Consider the following 27,588-nt stretch of genomic DNA (forward strand, 5'->3'; position numbering starts at 1 on the left):
CCTGTCTGCCTGCAGTATCTCTGTCTCACATGCTAAGACAGTCAACTAGAAAAAAATAAAATTGGCTGGTGAGTGCAGGTCTTAGCTGAAGCGAGTGCTTGCTGTTTCTTCCGTGTTAGGAGGGTTTGCTCTGATTTCATGCAGGTACTGCTTGATGCGGCTTTTTTGTGCTATGCAAACACTGTATCAAGCAATCTCCATCAAGTAAACCAAAAGCCTTTCTATCTAATAACAAAGTGGATGTAAATAAGTTTTATAAGGTCTATTTCGATTATTACAGCATCTTTCACAAGTAACATTATCAGGGAGCTGTGAGGCCTGAAGGCTGCGCAGGTACTGCTTTATTTTGAGCAGAAACCCAGCAGCTGAGATGTGTTTGAACAAGGAGCCGACAGACGCGTGGCCTTTCAGCCGTGGGGCAGGAAGGCAGTTTTGGGATCGGCTCTCCATCACAGAAGCTTCTGCCCTTGGTCACACCACATCACCGTGTAATCCAGCTATCAGATGTCTGGCTGGGATGCTCTTGTAATGTATGGGTGTGCCTTTGCTTTGGCTTGCTGCTGCTAGTCTTATTTGTCAGCGAAATTAGTGATATGTGACGTCGGTGATCTTTCTGCAAACCACATCTGTATCTGAGCGGTGAGTAAATCCTTTTCATGCTCTGTATCAAAACCCTGATCCAAGTCCTAATATTGAAGGAGGGCAGTTGTGGGTCTTTGCTGCTTTGATCAGCACCGAGATCTTGCTATAAACGTTTCACCCCAAGTTCAACACGCTCTTTACCTGTGTACCAGTGGTGTTGTAACTCAGTGTCAAAGGTATAAAGCATGAGGAGATGAATGAAGACTATCCCCGAAGACTATCCATTTTCTTAATCTCTATCAGCTATCCTGGTATCTTTCTACAAGCATTACTCCTCTTATCAATGTATGGCTTCACATTATGTGTATAATCACATCCATTCAAAATCCAGAGAACAGGGAAATTGCTAGGAAAGTGGTGAAAAGAAGCGCTCCTCTCAGGGGGGTTGTTTGCTTTCTGTTTTATGGACCTGGGTGTCTCATTTGTTGGGTTCCTCTAACCATCTGCATGTAAGTTGTACGTTCTGGTAGGACTGAAAATGTGAAATATGTGCATTTTTATGACTGGGATGGATAGCTGCCGAGGTGCTGACTGCTCTGGATGGCAGATGTAGCAGTAGGCCTAGGAGGGGCTTTGAGCAATATTCCGAAAGGCTGGCTTGCCTAGCTGTCGGTATGAAAGCAAACATGATCACAGGAGAAAAGGCTGCCAAAAGAGCCATGTCTTAACATCTGTCTTGTATAAAATACCTTCTTTTCCCTTCCATCATACGATGTTCGCTTTCTGGTTTCAGGCCGTATAGCTGCAAAGCTGGTAAGGCATTTACAGTTTCATGAATATCTGTGTTGAAAAGCTCAGACATTTTAAAAGATCTATGTTCTCAGCTAACTGGTACTTCAACTTTTGAGTTGTTTCTTTTTGCTGAAATGGGTGTGAGAGATTAAGTTGCTATTTTTGTTCTTAGGAATCAAAAGTTTAGGTGCCAGTGTTTAGGCCACACTAATTACACCTCCTTCTGGTTTTGAGACAGGCTGGATGGTTGGTTCTCATTTGAAGTTTCTGGTCTGGAAGTATTTGGAGATACAGGTAGCCTGTAGTGTATTTGGAGAGGTAGATGTAGTCTACTTGGCGGTTTTCAGTCTGGGCTGGGTCACCTCCGGGGTGCTCACAAAAGATAATTCAAGTAACAAATTCAAAGCCTAGGTTTTTTTTAGGATCTCCACTGCAAAATACATGGATGTGTGCAAATAGAAGGTCGGAGGCCATTACACTGATCTGTTTGCAATTGCCTAGAAAAAGCGTCCGTCCGGGCCTATTAGCCAAACGCTCAGTTCTTTGCGAGTGACATCTTCAATCACCAGCAGCAACCAAACTTCAGGAGGCTTCCTCTGACACCGGGAAGGCTCCCTTGAAATGGGCAGGTGCTTTGCATCAGGCCCCGAAGCACTGCTGAGCAGGGCTTTGCAGCTCCTAACCCTGGGGGTCACCTGTCTGGGAAGACGTTGCCATCAGGATGTGACCCCAGGGCCAGGCACCTCAGCTGACAGGATTCACGGCTGGGAGCATTGCAGCACCAAACAGGGAGGGTACAGCTTTCTGTATGGAGCTTGCTTTAAAGGAAGGCTTTTAAAAGGAGAGTAAATCAAGGGAAGGAGGCAAACCCCTGTGTTTTGACAAAAAGAATTTGCCTTGTGCAGCCCTGAATTGTGACAAGACTGTTGGAGAGGGGGTAACCCAACGACCAGCGCAGGGCTTTTCTGGCAGCCAGGCTGATCCTTCTAATAATGGGCTGAGAGGTGGGAAACGAGCAGAGCACAACACATTTCATGCTGCCTGGCCCTTTGCTGCAGCAAAGTCGGTGCAAGTTGTTCCCTGTTACACCCAGTGTGCCTGAGACTGGTGGGGGCGTGGATCTGGCCTGCTGCTGGTGGTAATAACGCCACGCTGCTTGGATGAGAAGCTGCCCAGGAGTACATCACATTGATAGCGGGGAGAAATAATCATTATGAAAACTTGAGAAGAAGTCAGATTTTCCATGTAGACTTACGGCATGGTGGTTTGTGTTTGTTTGGGCTCTTTCTCGGTGTTCTGCAGAAGGTATCTCTGAAATATATAAGCCTGTCGTGTGTTAGTTTCTTGCCAATTTTTCTTATAATTAGTTCAGCATGGCACAAGACCTCTAAATGACCCCTGGTGCTGTGTCACAGATTGCACTTTGTATGTTTATATGAAATATCAGGATAAGAGTCAGCCTGGGAGCACTTTGCTTTTTTTCAAAGGGGAAAAGTCTCTGTGGGGCAAATGTTTGTGATAACTACAACTTTATTAAAACTTTTGAAGGAAGTGAGTAAAAGGAGACTGCAGAACTTCATCAGTGACTGCATTTTTCCCAGTGGTTATCTTTTTGGCTGAAAATGGAATTGAAAAAAGAGCCAGGCCCCAGTTTTTCATAGTGTTAAACCTCATTTCATTGATTACGCTGGGATAAAGTGAGTGTAAATCGTTACCAGTTTGGTTTAGTGCTTTGTACTGTTACAGGGGACAGAGGGTGCTATAAAACCAGGGTGGGTGCACATACTCTCAGCATACTGAGGCAGCTCAGTCCGGTTATATGGCTCAAGTAGCTGCTTTTCCAGCCTTGGCTGCCCAGGGCTGTTAGATCCTAGGGGAATGGGCACAGCGAGTGTCTGTGCACCAGCCCTAAGCTCCAAAAAAGTGCCCTTCGTGGAGGAGACTTCTGAAAGCTGCTGCCTGAGCTGTTAGTGCACGTGCACATGTGAGGAGCTTGCCCAGGAGGCAGAAGCAGAAGGATTGCTTATCGCCATTTGGAGAGCGTGGTTAGTCTGCGCATGGTCAGCACTAGCAGGGTCCCCCAAATGCTAGGTACTTTTTTTGTCTACCTGGACTGCAGTGGCCTTGGGGCACTGTGCCCGGCTCCCTAAAACAACAGAGACCCAACGCTGTCATCCTAATCCCAGGCTTTAGGTGTACTGCACTAGCCTTTTTCCTTTTACAGTAGAAAAAAAAAAAAAAAAAGGCTAAGAATAAAGTCTAGTAAAAAGATGAGCTAAAGACCAGTCCATTTCAAAGGATTTATTTTGCAAATAAAACAAAGCTGTTTTGGATTGTGAAAAAGTCATAGTATTTTATAGCCCAACTGCATGCAAAAGGCAAGGTCTCCTAGGCCCTTTGCATCCTGCCAGCTGTGCCAGAAACATCTGCAGAAGCACGGCATTTAAACAAGACATGTAAATAAGCAAGCTAATTCATTAAAATCCAGAATATTACAGTTGAATTAAAAAATAATAATCTCTTGTCCCCTAGAGGTTTCTATATTCTCCTGGTAGGTGACTTAATGGGCAAAACTAACAAAATGTAACCCCAGTAAACACAAAAGTATGGCTGAAGGCTGCAGAGGCAGATCTTTGCATAAATGTGTGGTGTTTGAATATCTGAAATACTGGTACTGAAGCGGCGCCCTCCAGTCAGAGGACTTAAAAGGGGATAAAATAGGTTTCAGATAAAACTCTCAAAAGAGTAGGTGTTTTGAGGTGAATTCTTTAAACGTTATCATTAAATCGATTCAATTGCCACTGAGTTTAATTTGATTCAATGGAACTTTAAAAGCTGGGTCCCTTAGGTCTCAAAATCCCGTCCTTGACCTTGGTTCCTCTTTCTAAATGTTCAAACCTTGCCTTTGACTCTGGACATATAAAACTTCAAATATAAGAAACAGTTGTGTGGAGTTGCTAGTACTTCTCCAAGCTCTGGTATCCCTTTTAAGAGAGACTGCTTCTGACAATACATATGGTCAGGGTTTGGGAGCAGAATTCCTCATTTTCTGGGGAGGGAGAAACTTGGGGAGTGAGAAATAGCTGAAGATGTTAATAAGCCAGTCCTGGATTTCATCTCGTAGTTTTCCCGCAGTTGCACTAGTTGGAGGTTGGCTGATCCTTCAGATAAGTTGATTTCTCCCTACTGAAAAGCTTTGTTCCTCTCTTCTTGCTTAATGGCACAGCTTTTCTCGCATTGGCTGAATCATTAGGCCACGATTCACCACTTTCATCATAAGAGCAGCGTAATTTGAACCAGAATTCGTAAGCTGTTCGTGTATTCCTTCAGATATCTTGATGCCTCTTGTGTACCTTTGTTATGGTCTTGTTAGTTATTGCTTACAGCTGTACAATCCACATCATTTGGGTGTTTTTTTTGTAGTTTATAATCTTCACAATATTAACAGATTGTCTTTGCAAATTGCTTCCTAGTTGCTGTCACTGAATGTCTCCTTTAAAGACCTGAACTGCTTTGTGGCATTTAAATAACTGGCATTAATAGGATTATTAATGGGTAGAAAGTAGGAGAGATGTCTAAAATATTTCAGAATTGTACTTAAATTTGTTTGCATGAAGGAAATGAAAGATTGTTTGGAGAAACACCGAGTCAGTCTTGCTGGTCCTTGTGTTATACATTGCTTCCTGAGCTGCATTTCAGGGGAAAAAAAAAACTCCAAGAAAATTCCATTGCCCATCAACTCGTAAAAGCAGAGTAAGTTGATGAGTTTAGTTACTCGCCTCGAGCCTGGCGACCTGGGAAGAGGTGGCTGAGTGTCTAACTGGTGTTGGAAGCATTTCCTCTTGGAGCAGTTGCAGATGTGTCCTTTGCTAAATTAACAGTTAGCCTTGAAAGGAAAGTATATGAAGCATGGATCAGCAAATTAATTAAAATTAAAAAGAGAAATGGTGTTGAATTTTTCCTTTAAACTCAAAGCCAGTATTTGTTCTCTTCTTAAACTGAGATTTCAAATGCCTTCAGACTCTGGACTGCATCGTAATGTAGTCTTTCATGGTCCACTCCCATCTCATTGCCGAACTCGTAAAATCCCTGTGGCGGCTATAGCTGTGGATTAATAGGAAAGCAAAAGTTGGAAAGGAGAGTTTATAGGGGCCTTTTTAACACATTTTAGGCTGGGAACGGGAGTCCTCCAGAGCAAACACTTTCAGAAGTCCAGTGTAAGGACTGACTCCTAAGGTAAATCTTTCCTAGCTTAACAGCGGTTTGTTTAAGCACCATCAGTCAGTTTGACTGGCATGCACAAAATGTGTGACTTTCTTGAGATAGGTGATGTTTTTTTCTGCTGTACTGTACAAAGAAAACTTAATTTTGTTGTTTGATTGTGTGCTATTCTTTAACTATTGCAGTTTGGTGTATAAATGAACACTAACCCAAGAAACAAGATATGCTATTAAAAAGGAACTTTATATTGTTCCCCATCCTTCAGAATTGCCCTATTTTGGCATCTGAGGTTTGCTCTTAATTCTCACTGAAACCCAGTGAAGTTACAGAGGGGGAATTTTGGCTTCTTGTTTAATATAATGTGACATTTTACTAGCTTTTAAATAAATACCAAATTTAAACACAATTTTAATCAGTCCTAACAGGAGCACTCGTTTTTGTTTGCTTTGCTTTAGGTTATTTAAGATTTTAAAACACTAAAATTGATATATATTTCTAATATGCATAAAATAAAACCTTCCCATCAAACCCTGAATCTAAATTATTCCAGTGGTGAAAGCGCCTGCCAAAGACGACATTTTAAACTGCTTGAAGTCCCAGAGATTACCACGGTCTGTACAGCTTCTTTAATCTGTATAAATGACTTTTTCTGATGGTTTCAATTTGCTGGTTATTCTTGAGGACAAAGTTGGGGAAATTTGAAAGTCTTATTTAGGTCAAAATATTTGGTTTACAGGACCAACATAAAAAAGTGACTGGTTTGAGTTCTAAACTTGGCTTTCAGTTCTAGAGAAAGCTTCTAAACAAGCTCATTTCAGATTTCTGTTAGGTAATGGGGGAATTTTAGGCGTTTTGATAGGGGGAAAAAAATCACCTATAAACTTTGCTGAGTTCAACTGCACCTCGCCAAGTGGGTGTCAGTCCTCTGAGCATTAGCACGAGGTGGTGACAAGTAAGGCTGCGGTCAGGGCTGCTAGTACAGGTGGGTATTGAATGGGTAACCCATGCCTCTTGTCCTCGAGCAGCTGTGCCAAGTTCATTTCCTAAGGGCTCTGGCAGTGACCCGTCATTCTGAAAACGCCTCTTGAGGCAAGGCTGGGGTTCGCAGGACAGCAGAGGGGGCGCTGAGATGGTGACTTGCTGAGTGAGGGAAGCAGTGGTCGGTGGTAGAGCTGGAAGTAAAGTCGCATCCCTTTATTCCTGCCCTCAGACCTTGCCTACTTCACCTCTCATTTCTGTAACTTGGGGCTCCTGTTTTAAAGGCCACAGTACAAAGGTGGGAGATTCACGAGTCCATCGGCACCTTACATTTTGTCAACTGGGGTTTGCCATGTGCAAGCTAATCAGGAATTACTTAAGCCATGTAGGACTCTAATTTATAGCTAAACAAAAGTGCTCATTGCAGTTACAGAGTAGCTGCCAAAATCTTGTAAATGACCATGTTAGTCATATTTTTTTCTTTCTTGAGAAGGAATATTTCTTTCTTTTATTAATATAAAACCACAATGTCATTATGTCACCCATGCATCCACTGTGTAATTACTCCATTTTAAAGATAAATCCATTGTCTTGGGATGCATCCATCATGGATGTCACCTTTAGCGCAGAAGGTGAGGCACTAAATGGACACCTTTTACTAATATTAATTTCTATATAGTCATCAATTGCGAGGAGACTATCCATTGTTCTCTTTGACAGAGACAGGCCAATGACAAAGATTAACTTATCCATCTTTGTGGAAGCGAGGGATCTGCTTCGAAGAGTGCTCTTCAAGATCTTGCTTTTCTGGCCCGAGTATATTATATTAATCTACAATTTGTTCATTTTAAACACGATCAATTATAGCAGGAGACTGCAGATCGCTTGTTCTTCACTGAAATGAAAGGTCAGAAATTAGAAAAGCTTTTGAGTTTCTCTCAGAAAGATTTTTAGTCAAAAAGAAAAAGAAAGTGCCTGGTTTTGTCTCTTGCCTGCTGTGTTAATCTGACACTCAAGGGCTCTTGCTGGATCTTCTGCCAACCTTATCTCAGATTCTCATGTAATTTGAATGACAATTTATAGCGCTCATTTAAATTATGCAGGGGTGGTATTCTCAGAATATATGAAGGGTACAGCTTTGGGAACTTGCTAAAGCCGGCACAGGAGCCATTGAGGCCCCAGTGCCTTTACCAGCTGGTAGACACTTTGCTCTCATTTCCAGAACCACCTAACTTGGGGGGATAGACAGGCTGCAGAGAGCCTTGCTTTCTTTGTTTAATCTTAGTCTGAGTCAGAGTATGCCATGTCTCCATGGATCTGCTCAAACTGCAATATAGGACAGATCAGATCAATGGCCTACAAATACATTTTTCCATTCTGTTTGGACAAAATTCTTTAATATTTTTTCTATTTGAAATGTGTGTAAAATCAGACTGCCTTGCTGTGTCTGGAAACACATTGGCGTTATATCGAATGATGCAGCAACTAGCTGCATTCTAGATCGTTGTTGTAAATCCGTGACATATTCACAAAGTTACATGGAGTAGCTGAAAAGAAATAGAATAAAATCCTGATTCAGGAGGGTTTTTCAGTGGGAAACAGTTCAGTACTGGTAGGGGTTCAAGCATCTATGGAAAAAGGATACAAATCTTATTGCAAGCACTGCTTAAATTACTGTGCTTTTAGCAAAACCTAATAACCTTGTCATTCCCTATGCATTTAATAATATGCACATTTAATAACATGCACATAATAGCATGTGAGTTTAGAGTAGACATTTTAAAAATGCTTAGCCAAGTTCATAGGTAGCTTTCCAATAAAATCAAATAAAATTAAACAATAATGTAATCACCTATTTCCCTTGTGAGCAGATGATTGTTTTCCATAGCAAAGTCTGTAGCCATGGCTGCATGTGCACGCACTCGGTGTGTGTCTGCGAGCTCTGGGAAGGCCAACTAGCTCTGTGTTCCTACAGGTAGGCTTTTTATGGCTGAGAAAATCAGCCTATGTCCAGCACATTATGTTAGTCATACTTGCTTCAAGCTAAAGGTTAAGCTAAAGGTTAAGCCCACTTTTACGAGTAACAGCTGCACGGCTCTCCCAGCAGTGCTGATTGGGTTTGCCGTGTGCTCCGAGTTTATTTGGCTTGGAACACTGGCGTAGGCGTAACGCTTCTGGACAAGGTCATGAGAAATTAGGCATATTACAGGTTGTAATGCTTCCATGATGAGTTCTGCCAAAAGAAATTTGGTCTCTGCCATCAAGCCTTCTTCAAAGTCAAATGCCAGGGGATCCTTTTTTTGCACTGAAATTTCTTTCAGCATCTAGCTTATTTCAACTTTACAGAGAGGGCTAAGTTAACTTTCAGGATAAATTGAAATGTTTTAATTTGCGAGAGAGAGAAAATTGTTCTTTTCCCTATTCAATGTAATATGAAGTAGTATATATTAAAATAGACTGTGAAATGTTTCTGTTGTTTCTAATGAAAGCATTATATTCTGCTACGTAAAGTAGTACAGATGGTAAAATAAATTGGACAGAATATTGAACTTCTTAAATATGAGAAATTTTGTAGGGGGTTGTTAGGACTTAATGCTTACAGTCTGTCTTGTACCAAGTGTCTCTACACAAGCACGTGTAATTCTATTCCATCCTTCTCAATGATTTTAAATAGTCATTAGGATATTTTAACGATTTTGGATATTCTTTGTGTTTGTGAATTCCTGAACACTTTTGTAATTTGCAGTCTGCTTTCTTTTGACATTTAAATGTAAATTAGCACGGGTGATTTTTTAGTGCATGCAAATTGCTGTGTTGGTTAAGGTCCTCTGCTTGTGGCATTACTACTTTTGCTTAGCTTATCACTAGCTCTAAGAGGTTATCCCTAACTTAAAAAGCTTTTCATGCAAAATTGTTAGTCCTGCACTCCATTGACTCCCAACAATTTGCGGTGTCACAGTTTGGTATTCTTCCAAAGCAGGGAGACGTACAAATGGATAGAAAATAACTTACGACTCATATGAAAACGAGTTGCATTTTTATCAGATTAAAGACAGTAATTTTAACATCAAGTCTATTGAAAATGCAAGCTGATATGTGAGAAGCATGCGATAGACTGCAGAGGACACTTTTTAAATCTCTATCCCATCTGGGCATACGTGTACTGCTGATACGGGTGCTGGTAATGAGGGGGGGTGACACAGCGTAGTGTGCGTTGTGCCTGGGGTTTGAAATGACACCGCGCTAGTACTTTAAAATGTTGCCCTCAAACTTATCTCACTGAACAAAAATTAGATTTCTTTATCAGCAGTTTTAATGACTGCCAGACAAATTATAGCCTTTTCCTCGTTCTGGGTATGGCGGCTATTCCTGCTATCTGTTCATCTGCATTTTGTTCAGGGAAACTCAGGGACAAAAAGGGACAAATGTTGTCTGAAGTTTGGTATTCTAAACATCTGCTGCACATCAACAAAGTGTGTGTGCGTGATCTCCAGTGTGTCTCGATTTCTTTCTACAGTAATTTGTGTGGTCGTCAGGGAAGGAAAAATCCCTCCTGGAAGGACTGCTGTTTCTTTTTGACTGGGTGACCTACGGTGGACAACCACCAGAAAAGGACATTAGTCACAAAGTTGGCTAGGAATACTATTTATTAGGAGAAGAAGAAAAAGAAAAAGGGCTCTACTTGAGTGTGGATCTTTTCTTTAGTCCTAATTAGAACCACAATCCATCATGCTGGAAAGTTTCTATTCATTTTGGTGATTGGGGACATGACAAATGAATCTCAGAATAAATGGGATGTCAAGGCAGAGCAGGAGATGGATGTGTTCTGCATGGGATGAATGTAATAAGTACAGTTAATGTTGGCAACCAGCCAGCCCCATTGCCTCACGCTGGGCGAGTTGCCCCAAGGCTCCGACCGGGGGTAAAACACCAATAAATGATTCCCCTCATCTCCCATTTATTAGAAAATGAACACCTTGTCAAGGTTCATTCTTTGTTTTCCTGGCTGTCACTTTGCTTCAGGGATGGCAACTAATTGAATATTAGTTAATTGTTTCTAATAAAATGCTGATAATTAGATATCTCTTTTCATGTTGCTGGCCTAGCTCCTCTCTTTAATTTCACCTCCCTTTCAGTAGCCTCTGTTTCGCACACAGTCGTGTCGAGATTGATTATCTGCAGCGAGCGAGAGGCCAAGCAAGAAACTTCATTTAAGATTAATTTCAGGGAAACTGTTTTACAATTTTTCTAAATTGAATTTAGTCTTAATTTTAAAGTGTTAGGGGTTGTATGTCTTCAAAGGTTGCTTTTGGATAATTTATTATGCATCAAGTAATCAAAACCACTCTTGAACCAGGATGCTCAACGTGTCTAAAGGCAGTGTCTGGATTTAGCCACGCTGACAAGCCTCCTTTGCTCACAAGTGTTGGGGAGGGAAGGGGAGGCATTCCCTGGCATGCGTGCTAGATTGCTGGTAATGTGGCATATTTATTTATTATTAAGTAATTCCTGGAAAGGACTGTATTTTGCTCTTCACATCAGTCTCTCCAGTCTTCAGTGGTCTCCAGATGCTCAGAGGCTCAGAGGGAGTTGTGGTAAGTCCAACACTAATAGATGGTTTCCTCTAAACTCTTGAGAACCAATAAAACTATGTCAGTTCATGCTAGCTCCTAGGTCAGAATGTGTCTTCCTCATATCCAGAACTCAGATGTGATGGCCTGCACAAGTTGAGTAGCTGTCCCAAAGGACCATCCTCTTATCTCAAGGAAATGATAACACAACAAATCTATTCCCATTTAGTTTGCTCACAAGCTGAGAATAGAATAGTATAGTATAGCTTCACCCCTGCTGCTGGGGTGAAGTGAGTAAGGGCAGAATAACAAAAGGCAGCAAAGCATCCAGGATTAGTACTGGATCAGGGCTTATTTGGCAAAATGGGAGGGCTGGAAAAGGCACCCGTAAGATCCCTTCCCCCGTAGGTTCCATCTTTCCCACACAAAACTGGCTTTAGTTGTTTGAATTCCCCTGTGGAGGGGATGAAGCTGTAGCATCCTTACTTCTTACAGGCCTTGACTTGTGGAAGGAGATCAGGGGCACGGATATTTGTAGCCTATCAGTGTAAGAACTGCTGAGTTGGAAAAAGAAGCTGGAGAAGGATGAAATGAATACTGAAAACACCGAAATAAGCAAATGGAACATAATGCAAGCAGAATTAGAGTACTTGGAGGCTGTCCTAAGATATTCCTGGCCAAGTTTGTTCCTTGAAGCAAATAAAACAACCCCAGGGAGCAATTTGGCCTGCCATGCATACACTTGGACTCTCTGAAGGGAAGCAGAGTAACCCAATTGCATGGACTGAGAAAAACTGTAGCAGCTTTTCTGTCCTATTTTCAGCTCTGAGAGATGCTGAATGTAATACATGAGCCATATACAGGCCTTGTTAACATCAGCTCACTACATTTTTACTAGCTTCCCAACGCACCAATTATTTCAAAATTTCTCAGCATGAGAAAAGGTCAGATTTGAATGAAGGTAAAAGGTAGGTGAGCACGTCCCTTAAACCTGGCAGAAAAGTAGGTCTGTAAGACTTGCTCAACTCCCGTCTACCCCTGTTTTTCTTTTGCTAACGAAGCCCTTGAGTTTATTAGTAGGAATTGGACTGGCAACCCCCAGAGAGCTCAGCATGTTCATGTGGATGGCTGCGCAGCCGTGCAGGGCTTCATGTTAAGAGAGGAAAAAAGGTCTGGCTCTGACATTTGCTCTGGTTTCGAGAACCTGGAAAGGCTCTCCTCCAAGCGGTAGGAGTGCTTGAGGAGAAGGATGCAGGCATTTCTATTTTACTCTCTGGCTGAATATGTGGGTATAAAAACATCAGGGAAATCAGTGAGTGAAAGACAAGTGTGTATTTCATTTTTATTGTATATCTTAATCTTTCAGTGAAGGGTTCAGTAAAAAAAAAAATAAATCATGTCTTTCTAACTCCTTGTGCACCGAGTGATGTGGGTGCAAGTCCCTCATGGTCTCTTCAAGCTGCTTCTCTCCAAGTTCAGCATTGTGGGTGACAAACAGGCCTGCTGAAATGCATTCGTTACCCTCTCAGGGACGGACAGAGCTGTTTGAATGGAGTCAACCTCCATTTGGGCTGACTGTCCATATTAGAGAGCCGAGGTTGTCAGTACTGTCCTTTGGGTGGGATTTTCTTCATTTACATTAGCTACAGTGACGGTGACCTATAACATTGGTAGGAGAGCTGGTTGTGGTCAGGCTGGCTGCTGCTTGATGGTAAGGTGTACAGCTCCGTGGTGCTGTAACAAACGCGGCCTCCGCTGGAGACAAATGTTAGAAGCAGGGAAAGATGCCGTGGGAAAGACTTCTGGGAAAGAACACGAGTTTTGTTCTTGAGCAAATGGGCTGTTGCTTCTGATTTTTCACTGGTAACAGCTGACTGATGAGATACTGTAATATTTTTTTTAAACAACAACAACCACCAAGCGTGCTGGATTGCTTGTAGCTTGCTGTCAGCTTCCTACTCCGGCAGCTCAGTTTGTGGCACCTGTGATAAATGAACAAAATTAATGATTGCCAAGTGCTGCCGGATTTCACTTAAAGTGAGGTTTTATTTGAAGTTCAGGCTGTCATCTTATCAGATTTTTTATTTATTCATCTATTTTTAGAAACTGTATGACAGTAAATGACTGTGTGCCACGTAGTGCAGGTTGATAGACAACTGAATGGCAAAGCTGTAATGGGAGCTTTCAGTTCCTACTGAATAAAGTCTGGTGGTTTGTTTGTTTTTAATTCTGATTATACCAGCATATTTCAATATTGTAGTTGTCACAGCAGAAATGTGCTTTCCATGTTCAGAAAGGAGCAGAATTTGGAGTATTTGTAGACTCACGTAGCACTTCTGCAGCTATTGATTGCGAGTGGGGGTTTGGAAGTAGCCTAGGGAAGCGAACAAAGATGTAAACCCACATTAGCATGGTCCCACCACCTGATTGCACCCTGCTTTGTACAAGGGCTGGGAACTTCTCGGAGCCCAGGGAGCCTGCAGGAGGTCCATGCTGTCAAGTTCCTGCTGTCTGCCCTGCAGAACAGCAACCTGGGCCCAGCTGGGTCACCTAAGGGATGGAGCTCCCCACAAGTGACTGAGGTTTTACCCAAAGGGACAGGGAAATAACCACCAGAGGGGTTCCCAAGTGCACTGAGGTTTAAACAGACTTCTTTTGAGATGAATTGTAATACCTAACAAAAAAGTTAACGAGCATTTGGAGAAACAGTTGATTCCCCCAGCCCAGGTGTGTGATGAAAAGCATCAAGTTTTAACCACAATGAATGGTATACATCAAATAATTAAGTAGCAAGTCAGTCTGGATCAGTGACTCTCCTCGTTAAAACCTCTACTAGCTGATAGACACAGAACTGACAATTGGCGTTATAACACGTAGCACATCTTTCCCTTGAGGGAACCTCATTAGAAACTCTAACGCTAGTGGGTTTGAGGGAAAGGTATCCTATACCATCCCCATTATGCTTGGCTAATTAAACACAGGGCCTTACTCTGAGTCCATGCCAACTCACTGAGTTTGCTCGTCACTTCTGGGTGTGCCGGGAAGCTGCAGTGCGTGTCCGTGGGGCAGGAATGACACATCCCAAAGCCGTGGCTGCTCCCCGCAGCCTTTTCCTTCCACCCGGCTGAATGATCTGCAGTGGAGGTGATCCAGGCGGCGTGCACAGGGCGGACCTCAGCAACAGGGAAACTGCAAATAACCTGAAGCACCATTCCTCATGCCAAGTGGTAATCGTGGTGCTTATAGAGGAACGTAAATTTCATAATCAGCTGTAGTCTGCAGCTGGAAAAATACAAGTATATAAAGTGTTTTTAAATTATTACTGTTCAGGGATCATAAGACAAAGATTAGTTGTCTAAATCTGTCTCATAAACAAATTAACACAGTGCTGCTTTCTGTTCAAAATATGATTCTTGTCGGAAGGATTAAACGTGTTAAATCCAGCTAGAATATGCTGTGATCATGTTTTTTAGCAAAGCTGCAATAATCAGACATTTACAACTAATAAATCGGTACTCTAATTCCTCTGCAATAAGGCTTTGAAATATAATCTGTCATTTCAGATTTATAGAACATGACTTTTCATAATTATAATTCTCAAATGCACATTACTAGTTATAATTAAATTCACTTTCAGAAAATCTGAAGCATTTTTGTGGATTATCTGTTCATATTATGTTCTAATGGTAAAATTAATGTATAATCTGTTGAATAAATTTGGTTAGTTCTTGGATAGAAAAATATGCTCCACTCTTGATCAAGTCCTGGAAACTTAGATAAGAAGAACAAAAATGTGTACTGTATATCTTAAGAGGGCTCTAACAAAGCCAGATCAAACTCAATCATAGGCAAAAAGGAGAACTTTCCTTCATAAAAGAAGAAATGAAAGGATTTCAACTAATTTAAAAGAAATTAAAAAATATTAAATTATAGCTCGATTAGAAAAGATGTTAAATATTGGCTCTGGTTAGGATGTAACAATGGATTAAATTATAGACTCATTCAACTGAAGAATGAATCCCTATTAATGGGAACAAGTATATTTATTTGTGGATGTTGGTTCAATAAAAGCTAAAGTGTATCACTTTTTCAGCTTAATGTTTCTCATTAATAAGATACCTAAGAACCTGATGTATTTCTCACCGTTATTATCAGACTGCACAGTTACTTCACTAAGGCAGAAGCTCAGGCTTTCAGATTTCAGCTTTAAAGCCAGTGGGTCAGATCCTCACCCAGTCGTGGGAGCTGGCAGGGTGCTCACCCAGCGGCTGCTCCCCTGCTGTATAACCCTTCAGATTTATGTATAACCCTTTAGATTTGCATGCATTGAATAACAAGAGTCATTTCTTCTGCCCAGTGCTTATTTGAAGAGCACAGACAAGAAAACCATATTTCCTCTGTGTAGTTGGGGCAGCTCAGAGCATCAGAGGACAAAATCACTGCTGGGTTTGGTGTCCTGGAGCCCTACCTCCCACTTCATCGTGGGCTGCAGAGGAGCTGAGCGTTGCTACTCTTCCCCAGGACCTGCAAACCCGTCCCTTCTCACTTGCCTCTCCCCTGAGGATGACCAGGACACAGCCAGGGTCTGTAAGGTCCCGTGCCCTAGGAGAGGAGCAGACTGTGAGCTTCACGACTCGTTTTAGTAAGTGTGATCTGGCTAGGAGGCTGCGGGTTTGATTCCCTGGCATTTTCCTTCAGTGCATGTAGGTATCAAATTATATCAGTACATGTGAAGCTGTACAGCTAACCTTTAATGTGCAGATCATCTTACCCTTGGGAAAGCTTGCGGGATGGTCCAAAGTCAATAGGAAGCTGCAGTCTTAGAGATGAAACATTTTCAGTGAAAGCAGGTCATTCACATCCAAACACTGCTGTCGGGCTGGAGGAAGGCAGCAGCTCCATTTAACTGCCTTCCTTGGGTAGGTTTTAGGCCAGTTAGCAACTGGTCTGTAACTTTCTGCTCCCCGTACAAGCAGTAACGTTTTACTTCTGTTTAAAACCCTAACCTTCAGGCTGATTCAGCCTCCCTGACCGAAGGTAGTAAAAGAGTAACTGTGTAAAGTACTGAGTAAAGTCGGGGTTGAATAGTGCCAAATCAGCCTACAAATGGGAAATGTAGGAGAAATAGTTAAAAAAGAAAATAATAATAATAAAAAAATCATTGCTTTACCAGTCCAAAAGGATGTAAAAAGCTTTTTTTTTAATTTTCTTGCAAATAAGCCTGAAATTTTATGTGTGCTTTGGTACAAAGGCAGATGGATTTGAACAGGGTTAGGAACTGGCTGTCCTGTTAGGGCTGAAAGCTTTTTGGAAGAGGCGTACTTAGGAGAGTGAGAAGGCTGAAAGGATTGAGAGCAGGAGGGATTGGGAGAGAGAGAAGGAACCTGGCGCTCCTGTGACCCATTGCATAAAGATGCCATATCATGCTGAACAATTTCCCTACTCACAGCAAACAGTGGTAGTTTCTGTGTTTTGTCACAGCAGTAGAAACACCCAGCTGCTGAAAGAAAGTCCTTGCCTCAAAGAATTTATAAACCCCAGAGATCATTTAGGGTGAAGCTGGCAGGTGAGACCAAGGCCTGGAGAAGGAACATGACCTGTGTGAAGTGCCACATGAAATTAGCTGTTATACGGAATCTGTAACCATGGTCTCCTATCCACCAGCCTTGTGTACCGAGCCGTCCAGCCCTCCTCACAAGCCTGCCTTTCCTCGAAGGCTGAGAGAGAACAGACAGCAGGCAAGTGCAGTAAATAAATAATTCAGGGGCTGTTTGTAATGATCGATGGAGCATCCCAAATTAATGCGTGCTGGTCTGCGAGCAAAATGGTGTATGAAAACCAGGGTCATTTAGGGACAGCTTGTTCATGTGTTCACTCTACTCAGTCTTGAGTTTGTATCCTAATGGAATGCATTAATAAACCCTTAATAATGCATTAATAAACCTTTTATAATGCATTAATAAACCTCGCCATACAATTTAAGTAAAATCAAAATCAGTTACGTGGTTCGCCAATAACCTGGTACTGATCAGTAACAGCATAAGCAGTAGAAAGTGCGGGGGTATGTTTGATCAAGTGCTGAAAGAGTATTTTTCACCAAAAACAGGTAGGAAAAAGAAATTGAGCCAGCCCATCTGAGGCTGCACTCCTTGAGAGAACTTGGAGCTGGGGTCTATGCACAGCCCAGGCCGTGGAGGTGCTAAGTTAGTGCTCTGAAAGGATGGATGCTTATCTGTCACTAAGCTGCCCGCTTAGTTAGGAGGCTGAAAGCGCTGTTAAAAGATACAATTGCCATTACTAAAAATAGCCATTAATGGGATATGTTTAGAAAGAGCAGGAAAGCAGGTACTAAGGTGTAGGGTTTGGACCATCCAGCTGCGGTACGGCCGTGGCAGCCGGGGGAGGCTGGCAGCTTGGCCTGCAGCGAGGCAGTCCTGCTTGGTCGTGTTGTAGGGACCTCGGGCTTCAAGGTGCAGGCAAGCATAGGGGGAGGAGTGAGCAATGAGCAGTGTCCTCTGCTTCGTTTTTGGACGTGGATTCCTATGTAGGTGATAAAATTGTTCCTAATATTTATAGCTCAAGGTTTGGCAAAGGTGTAATGTCCTTGGACATCAGGTTTAAGTTAAATAAGGCTTTGTTTCTAGAACATAAGGTGTTTGATGGTCAGATGGAGAAGACACCCATGTGTCATCGTCTGGCTGTCTTCTGGGGGAGTTGTGAACTCCCGGAGCAGTCGTTGCTCTGCTCCCTGAGCACAAGGGCAGAGGCTCAGGAGGTGATGTGTTTGTGGTGGCTGCAGGACCAGGCGTCTCAGCAAGCAAGCACGTGAAGGTGTGAATAATTGGGGATGTGTGCACATGGGATCATATCCACCCTTACCAATGTCTTGTCAGTGGTAGTGCTATTATCACTTCACATCCTTTTTGATCACATTCTTCCTGTGTTCTTTTCCTCTGGACATATAATGTATCACATCATCATGCTAAATTTGTTATAAGGCTTGTGTGGCTTTTTATTTTTTCTTCCAAATCCTGAAAACCTGCTTTGGCTCCTTGAAAAGACATAGAGGATCTTTCTCACATGAGAACTGTGCTGGAAATACTGTGTTAATGGCTGCTTTGTGCTGCTTAATCTGGCTTTACCAAAAATAAAAATAAAAATAGAATATCACTGAAGAACAGGATTTCCCAGGAAGTACAGAACAAATAACTCACGCACATCCCAGGAGCTGGGCAATTGCTACACGTTAGCAATGACTGAGGATGGAGGAGCTAGCTGTATCTGCTGCAGCAGTCTTTTTTTCCTCAACAACAACAAAAACATATTTTTCCTCGTGTTGAGCGTTCATACTTAAGAACATGGATTGCAGATGTGCCTTCCCCCACCACCACCCCAAATGCATTTGCCGGTGTGTCAGATACATGCAAATATTTTAAAATTTGCCAATCTGCTTCAAGATGTACAGTAGCGCAATGGAATGGAAATAGAAATCCTTATTCCCGGAGACTCACAGTGCCACAACGGGACAGCCTCCCTGCCGATGGGCACAGGATACTGTGACAAAGATTATTGAAGGGCACGTCAATAGTGGAGAACAAGAACAGGCCATACACAGGTTCCCATGGCTGGCAACCTGCCCCTAGGCATGGAGACCCGCGGGTGCCCACTGGCCTCTCTGCATGGAGATTTGCTGGAGGCTGGGGAGAGGCAAGGAGCTTTGCAGTAGCTCTTGTTCTTGCACAGGTAGCATAAACAGCACTACCTAGGACTCACTGCTTTAGCTGAGGGATTTTGTTATCTGTTTCTGGTTTGTTTTCTTCTCTTTTACCTTTGTGATTTGCCTTAAAACAGAACCCAAACAAGAGATCTGCTACTTAACACTGAAGGGCTGCAGGTGAAGCACATGAAATGAAATGTAATTCCCACCTTCACCATGCTCTGAGTGATTGCCAGGCATCTGATTGCTTTCCGAAAGCAGCCGAGCCCTTGCTAACCAAAGAGGACACCTGCAAATCCCAGTAATATTCACAGTATCCTCGGCATCTTGCAGGATTCTGCCCCTGCGAGCAGGTGCTTTCCTGCCTTTCTGCTCTGGATTCACCATTGCCTGTTTCTTTTTGTGGTCACTGGTGCCAACAGGAGCTCAGCCTGAGGCTGAGCCTCTCAAAACAATAAAACAAAAACAACACCCTTAAACTCTTTTGTCAAATCTCTTGATGGAAACTGCTCTACAACAGATCATAGTGTGTAACACAGGATCAGAAAAAAGGTGTCACAGTTTCTCTCATGACTATTTACAAGGTTCAGTTAGACTTTATGCCAGAGTTGGGTGCCACTGACTTCTGTAGGACTTTGAGGCTCCAGCCTTCCTGCATTCGAGACCAAGAAGCAAATCAGCCTTGGGGGCATCATAAAGGTTCCACCAAAGACAGAATATACTTATCTTCCCAAAACAGGGCTGGCAGACCCAGAAATATTTGTGTTTTTAATCTGGAATTCACATATAGTTTTCTGGAGCATCACATACTCTGCTGGGAAAATTGTCAATTATTTATTTGAGTACTGGAGGAAAATCAAGGGCACATCAAGGCAATTCATACCTTTTGATGCAGTCTAAAATGTTGAAATTCCACTCTGGCAAAATGCTCACAATTTTTTTTTTTTCTTCCTCTGAACTTGACAATGTTTTCCTTATTTTTGCTGGGAAACGAATGCATCTGTTTTCTTAACAAATGGAAGTGTTTGACTTACAGATGCTGCCTTTCAAATCAAAGCCTACTAAAAATCTGATATGGCCAGGGAACATGTCACATATTTTCCAGATAGTGGGTGAGAACTTTTTCTGCGGCTGTACTGTGTGTCTTGGCAAGTGTCTGTGCAAATATCCCTTCCCCAGATTTATCAGTGCAAAGTTCCTAAAATCTGCTGTTGAGAAGCAGTGAAAGAAATGTTTACTCAGGAAGGAGCCGTGCAGTGTTGTAGCATCCCAGCTGTGGTTATTTCTGTTTTCTGGAGCACAAGCTGCTGTAAGGACGGGTCAGGGAGTTGTTCCTACACAGCCGTGGTGTTTGGTGGCCAAAGTCCCTCCTTGAGGACAGATGCTGAATGCATGTTCTGAAATGTGTGCATCCTGCTGGCAAAAAACTCTGATAGTGCTGCATAGGAGGGCTGGAGCAGTACTGAGGGTGAAGAAAATACACCTGCCTCTCTTCTATTAAAGGGTGCAAGGAAGGGGAGGAGCTGACGGCCTTCAAATTCCAGACTTTTCACTCTGAGCGTGTGGGACTGGGGAATGAGGACTAATTAACATTGTTTTCCTTCGGTGCTTCCTGCAGGTTCCCAGCAATATGCTAACTTCGGCGAGATCTGGTTGTTGACAGTGTCTCATACAGCAAACAGGCGCTGCTGGGTATTTGTTGTGGAGGTCTTTCAAGACAGGATTAGCATCAGTGTGATGTTAATGGCAGGTTTTTACATGTCTGGGCTCCCTCGGTTTGTTTTGTGATTTGACAAGACAGCATTTGCGATTATGAGACTTCAGCACAGGTCTCTATTCACTTGTCTACTGTTGAATGTTAATTCAGATATGAATGGGATATAAATTAGTTGCACACAAGCCCTTCCTGAATAATGTTTTGTACATACTAGCTGTAATGCTTTTGACTGTGGTGTATTTAAAGATGCAAGAACAGATTTGCACACTGCATTTAGTTTGATAGTTTATTAATAAACATTAAATAACAGCAATTTTGTCTTTGCTAACCCACTTCTTAGTAAGCCAAAAAAGTCTTATTTAAATATAGGCGTGTATAAGCTAGCTGCAGGCAAGTTATTTTTATTATGAGCTCCAACATTAGAAGCCAATCATACAAACCTGTTACTGTTGCATTAAGAGTAACTGATGTGGGTCTGGTTGGGTTCAGAGCACTGAACTACCACGGTCATGGATGCACCAATAATGTATCACACCCTTCCTCTAGTCACGTTCAATGAGAACTATCATGGCTAGGGGCAATGCAGTTCAGTGCAGTTTTTTACAGCAACAGGTACGCGGGTTCTTTGGATTGCCGGCAATAATTTACTGTCTGCAAAAGCAAGCTAGCATGCATGAAATACACAGGTGCACAGCCTGGAAATTAATGTGTTAAAAGGCACAAAGACTCTATAGAGATTTCTGAGTATTTGCGGAGACACCTGGTACAACCAAGTCTTCAAATCACACCCAAAGGCATCCCAACAGGGAGGAAGAGAGGCTCAGCCCGTCGACTGATCCCAGAAGTCAGGAGGTCCTTGTGATGGTATATTCCTTGGTGATGGTGTTTCCCCTGATGGTGATATCTTCCCTCACATCCCCTCTGTCTTGGGCCAGTGTATGTTGTTTTCTATCTTTTAGGTGGAGCTCGAGTGGCTCTAGTCAAGCATATCTGAGTTATGACTGGTGAAAAGTTTTCCCGTCTCCGTTTAAAGGAATAGGCTCTGAGAAATTCAGATCACATGCTCCGTGAGGGGTGGTCGCACCTTGGAGGCGGGTAGCTTTTGGGATGGAGGTGGGTTTTGGTATTATAATGATATTATAATGAGCAAACGTACACTAGGGTACAGCATCTTGTCAAAAACATGACATGTCCTTGGCTCAGGGTAGCAAAAAGTGCAGCTTATTGGTCTCGGTGTGCACAAGAACAATCGAGTCCCCAGCTGGTACAGAGCCTAGCCGCGGTGTCTCCACTCCATCCTGTGCTCTGTGCTGTTCCTTACAGCCAGCACACCAGGTTCCCCCCATCGGATAGCATCTAAGGTTGGGAGCCTAGGGAACGCTCAGGTAATGCAGCTACACCCTACCCTGAAAGCCTCTTCAATGCTGTACATTTTCTTTAAAATGTGAATATTAGTTTTATATTCCTAGTTACTTTGGGCAATTACACCACAGTTACCATAAGCTAGTCTCCACACGTCTAATTCAATAGAAAATTTGTAATGGTTTTGGTATGTTTGTCCTCCAGTAATAATAAAATTCTTGGCATTAGCAAAGAAGGAGGAATTGGCTGATTTAGAGAGAGAGAAATGAAAACACAAACATCAACAAGGAGATTCCTCCTTTTTGTTTCTGTCAAGCTTTGGTTCCCCCCATGTCTTCTAAAAGCCAGACGGGTCACAACAAAAGCTTAATTCAGATATTTTGAGTCTTCTCCTGTTTCCCCAGGGAGAGCCAAGTAGGTTAGGGAGCTCCACTGAGCTTAATCCAGTGTTTAATTTCAACACAAGGCTAAATTACTTGTTGGACAGTTAATATATTTTTCAGGTTTTCCACCATTTCTGTACTTTACAGGAGTAACCTCGTCAAGTCATTATGTAATATCCACATCCTTGTGGGAGCTTGTACCTCTTTGACACTCATTTATTTTGATTTATTTTTAAGTTGAAACTAGATTCAGGGTTTGATTGATGCTGCTGGTCCATCCTGGAACATCTCCCCCAGCCCACCAAATGGTTACAGTGGTGTCACATTGAAGAGATGTCCATAAAGTTAAGTGGGACCTGTAGGGTTACAGAATATGCATGCCTGCAAGAGGTTGACAAAAAAGAGAGTCAAGCATCTCTGCTCTTAGAAGTCCAAATCGTCCATTATTTCAGCCTGAAAAATAAAAAATAATAGAGCATGTGGAACTGAGAAACATAACGTGGTCTATCTGCACCAAAGGGAATACAATATCCAGAGCTAAATACTTTCTCCTTCCATATAACTCACCAGGAGGTAAGGACATCCAGCACTGCAGGAAGTGCTTGCTCAGCACCATACAAGGTAGGGCCCCTTAATTGTTTAAATTTCTCAATTCTGTTCACAAGATAAGTCCTTTCCAATTACTTCCCCCCACCCCCACCCCCCCATTATTTGGAGTTAATTTTATGTAAGTCCTAAAAATATTAAAAGAACAGCGGAGTAGTGCATAAAATGTGTTGCCTGCCTCCTCCCCCTATGTTCTTTCAAATAACTGGAGGTCATAACCCCCAAAATCTGGCTGTTAGCTGTTAGCTAGTAGAAACCAGCTGAAACCCTGGTTAGACAAATCTTCGCAGCTGTATCATATGTCTGCTGTTGTCAATATATCTGCAAAACCTGCCAACTGCTTGTCACTTAACATAAAGTGGATTTAGAGGGGGGTGAAGTAGAAAGAGAAACAGATCGCGCTGCAATCCGAAGGCGTGTTTATCTGGTAAATGCTTTTGGTTTTCTTATTTCTGCTGTTTCCCTTCTTTGCCTCTTTAGCCTACTCAAAAGATAAGAACGTGCTGTATCTCGGCACGAAGCACAGCTTTCACAACCACGTTTTGTTTTCTGCCTTGCCCTGGTGCAGGGAATGTCATTGCCATCCTGCCAAAAGAGCAAGCAGCCGTGGCCGAGCCAGCGGTGCTTTATTCAGCCTCTGCACTACAGGATCTGAGAACAGGCTCTGAGCCCTCGGTTTGTTTTTTCGGGCAGATGATACGCTGCCACTGAATTGAGAGCGCTGCCCGTACCCCCATGGTCTCGGAGCAGAAGCAGCCATGGCCCGGGCTCACCCCACATGGGACGGTGATGCTACGCGTGGCCCCGCGCGGCACGCTGCCGGCGTTCCAGTGGCAGGGTTTTCAGCAGAGGCCTTGCGCTCTGCCAGTAGAGGCAAATTCCATTGCAGGGAGGTGCTCTCTTTCCAACTGGGAACGCAGATTTTAGAGATCTATTTTAGCATTCTGGGAAGTGGGGAGAATTGGTTTCTCTGTGAAAATACATCTGGTGCAAGAGGTGGGGAGAACGGAACAGACAGAAAGAGAAAAGCTAGAAAAGCTTATTTACTTGTTGCACTGACGTCCTTTCAATGTGAAATATCATCCTTCTGGTATGAAAAAAGGCAAGGGCAGGATCTCTACTCCTGGAAAGAGAATTTTGTATCAAGTTCTGGAAAAGCATCTTTTCTGGTCTTGTTTTTAAAAAGAGAAGAATATTTCTAATGAAATTTTAAATTAATTGAAAGGAAAAGGAAAAATAAATAACTTCTTCTCAGCCAGCTCTTGTCTTTTTTTCCATCTGTGATGTATCTGATACCCCATGGGAAGGCAGGCCATGACCTTGGGAGGCAACCCGCCACCAAGGACCAGGCACCTTGCTACCTGGCTAAGGTGTCTGACCGCAGCAGAAGGGTCACAAAAGATCTCTGTCCTTTTTAAAAAATGTGCTGAACTGAACTGAAAGACGGGAACGAGCATACCTGACGTGCTGGTTCCTGGCTGCAGACAAGGACCTACTTTTTCAGTCCTGACTTAACCTGCCAGCGACTCCTGCAGGGAATTGTGCTAGAGAGAAAGGATGCTGCTCCTGCTCAGCTCTGCCTACTTCACGGCAGCTAATTATTAAAAATAGCTTACTTGTGTTTATTTTTAATTGCTCCAAACCTCAGTAGTGTAATGAAGCCATTAAGAAATAACTCTCTGAAAGAGTTAAAAAAAAAAAAAAAAAAAAAAGAATCAGATAAGGTCCCCAATGCACTTTTGCATTTTATTGACATTTTAATTAAGACTGTAGTATACTTCAGGGATCTCTGCACTTAAATAGAAACCATTTTAATATGCTACACTGGCAAAGAGTAATGGATGAATACAGACCCATATTCCCATATGTTTTATGGTACTTAGTGATTCTTTTGTACAATGTATTATGATGTTAAGACATTTTATGAGTTTCTATTGGCTAAGCTGAGCCATATCAAATTATAATTTTGCTCAGTGGATTTTACTGTAAGCAGATTAAATAGGCCACGTTCGGTATTTATTGTACACTTAGATCTGCCTGTTTTTGTTTTTCCTATTATAGTCTTCATTTACTTTTCCCCTTAAAGTGACTATAACAAGCATTATATGAAGAAATCACTTGGCTCCGTTTACAGTGGGCTGGGGTGGTTGTTTGCTGGATTTTTTTTTTTTTTTTAATAAAAGTTGTTGGAGCTGAAAGGATGTTGTTCCCCTGATAATATTGATCTGAATGAATTCTTTTCCATTTAACTGCACCACTGATATAGCTGTGGATATTTTTCGTTCTAAATAGACATGTTGGCATCTAGCATTAATATCCGGGGACTCCAGCAAGCCAAGAGAGAGGAGATTATTTGTCCCATTTTGGACCCAGGAACAGGGCCGTATGTCGCAGGGCTGACAAATGTAGTTCTAGGATGCTTACTGACTGGAGTTTTGAAGACTTTGAGTAACACAGAGTTGTAAACCCACCTAGAAGCAACGTGAGAAAGCGTGAATACCTGTCCAGGACTAAGGGGAGGCAGCTCAAACGTGTACCTTAGCAGAGCATCACACGAAGCCTCTGAAATGGGAAGGGGCAAAGTTTTAGGATGAGGGGCACGTGTGGCAGGCTGGATGTCCTGGCCACAGCTGTCTGTTGACCACAACACTGATACCTGCCATTATTATTATTATCATAATTGTTATTATTTTAAGACTCTTCAGTCATTAAAGTCTGTTTCTGACCAAGCTGAAACGAGACACATCCAGACTCTCATGAGCATGTCAGTAAAAGCAGCCATCCTCCATATCTTGCTAGCAATCTCTGAACAAGAGCGGACAGGTGAGGGTAACAGAGGGGAGATGTTCCAGAAAGGAGTCTGCCAAAAATGCTGATTCAGCAAGCCAGAAACTTTGTGGGGAAAGCTAGCATTGAAAGTTAGCATTGATGAGGGTTTGGGAAGAATAAGGTCTTCAGTATTCCATTCCTTTTGCACTAAGAAGGTTTTAATGTTGAAATTTTAGTTTAGGTGAAAAAGATTTGGAGACAAAAATATGTCAGTATTTAAGGATAATTCTTACGGTATGAATGAAATGGTGCAGCTGTCCATGGAGACTGACACGATTCATTCATACGTTTCCAAATTTTGACTTCTGTTTGCCCAGCATCGAATGGAGTGGGAAAAACAGAGTCCCAGTGCAAGAATAACCATTTCTGGGTAGCAATCACATTAGCATGGGGATTGCATTGCAGGAGGTGGACAGCAGAGGGGCTTACAGCTTATTATTGCAATTTCCATGTTAAATGCTTTTTGCTACTTCCAGCAAACTTTGACTTACTCCCAGATTACCCTAACACCCAGGTATAGTGCTGCTCTACCTGTCCCTGAAAGCCAGCTTCATTAAACTGCTGTATTTAGTGTTAACTTGCGATAAATGTTTACCTTAAAGAAGAGAAGTTGATAAATGAGGTGAAACTACTCAGGGAAATGGTGAGGAATGGGAATGTTTGGTACCAGGCCCATCACACAGAGCTGTCTTGGAACCTGCAGGCTGAGGGTGAGGAGAAGGGAGCAGAGGAAGAGTGCACACACATTGGGGCTACCGATGGATGTGCTCAGAGATGGGGGAATAAATACTAAAATTAGGCTATTTTAATACAAAATGGAGTGTGTTTTTTTTCTGTTACTTTTTTATTCATACATCAGACTGGCATAATAAGTGTGAAATGGCTAGATGCAGCTAGGAAAAAATTACTGACTTTTAAGAGGCTTTTATGTGATGACTTCCTGGGATAAACCCATCGAAAAGTGCATACAAGCACACCAGAAACTGCTACCAAAAAGCCAAGACAAAAACACAAACGTTTCTTCCTTCTTTAAGCAATAGATGTGCAAGAAGGAAAACATTGTGGGTTTTGTTTTGTTTTCATTGTTTGTTTTTAAATTTGGGGGAGTAATTGCAGTCAGTCATCATCAGGTAAGTCTCTGCCTTGCTCCTGAAACTTTCCAGTATACAGAAAGCATGTCAGCTGTCCCTGTGTCTAAACTTTTCTATTTTAACTGGGAGTGACTGGAAATGTTTGAAGATTTTGCAGAAAACAAGTTAATATCTTTTTTTTTTTTTTTTTAATGGCTTGGGTAAAGAAGCTGTGTTTTTTTTTTTTCCTCAGAAATGAATGTTCTTGTTTGTAGTAAATCATGAGAAACAAGTTTGAAAAAACAAAACCAAAACAAGAACAACAAAAATGAGCACTTCGGTGAAGGCAGATTTCTGACAACCCCTGTCCTGGGGCATGCCACGTCTCTGTAATGGTAAGGGAACTGGAGCCAGCTGGGGTGCTGCTTGCCTTGACACTGGCTGTGCCCATTGCCTCAGTGGCCAGGGTGGACAAGGGACACTCCCCATCCACCCGGTGGCCCTCAGAGCTTCTTCCTGCAAAGGCTGGCTCATCTTTCTTCAGAGGCCCCATCCTTTTGCTGGGCTGGGGTTGAAATGTTCCCTGCTCTTACCTTTTACAGCCACAATGTATGGGTGAGAGCTTTGATCAGAGGTCCTGCCAACCTCTTTGGGCTGGGCTGATCACAGCAACAGCTTCAAACCCTTTGATTTTGCCTCGCTCCTGTTGACGCAGCAGGTACCTGAGGTCATATTGCTCCTACATCAAATACAAGTGGTG

General features: G+C 42.5%; 2 long non-coding RNA genes across 6 annotated transcripts in view; one reads left to right on the forward strand and one right to left on the reverse strand.

Annotated features, from left to right (window-relative positions):
- LOC311443265 overlaps window positions 1-27,588 on the forward strand; it is a 328,368-nt gene that overhangs the window by 287,952 nt on the left and 12,828 nt on the right. The window lies entirely within an intron of this gene.
- On the reverse strand, window positions 3,696-8,505 carry LOC311443659. The gene is made up of 3 exons (XR_014697385.1): window positions 8,426-8,505; window positions 6,470-7,468; window positions 3,696-5,478 (listed from the first exon to the last, which is right to left on the reverse strand). It is a non-coding gene; the product is annotated as an uncharacterized lncRNA (long non-coding RNA).

This window comes from Aythya ferina (assembly GCF_964211825.1).
Source record: "Aythya ferina genome assembly, chromosome: 12".
NCBI lineage: Eukaryota > Metazoa > Chordata > Aves > Anseriformes > Anatidae > Aythya > Aythya ferina.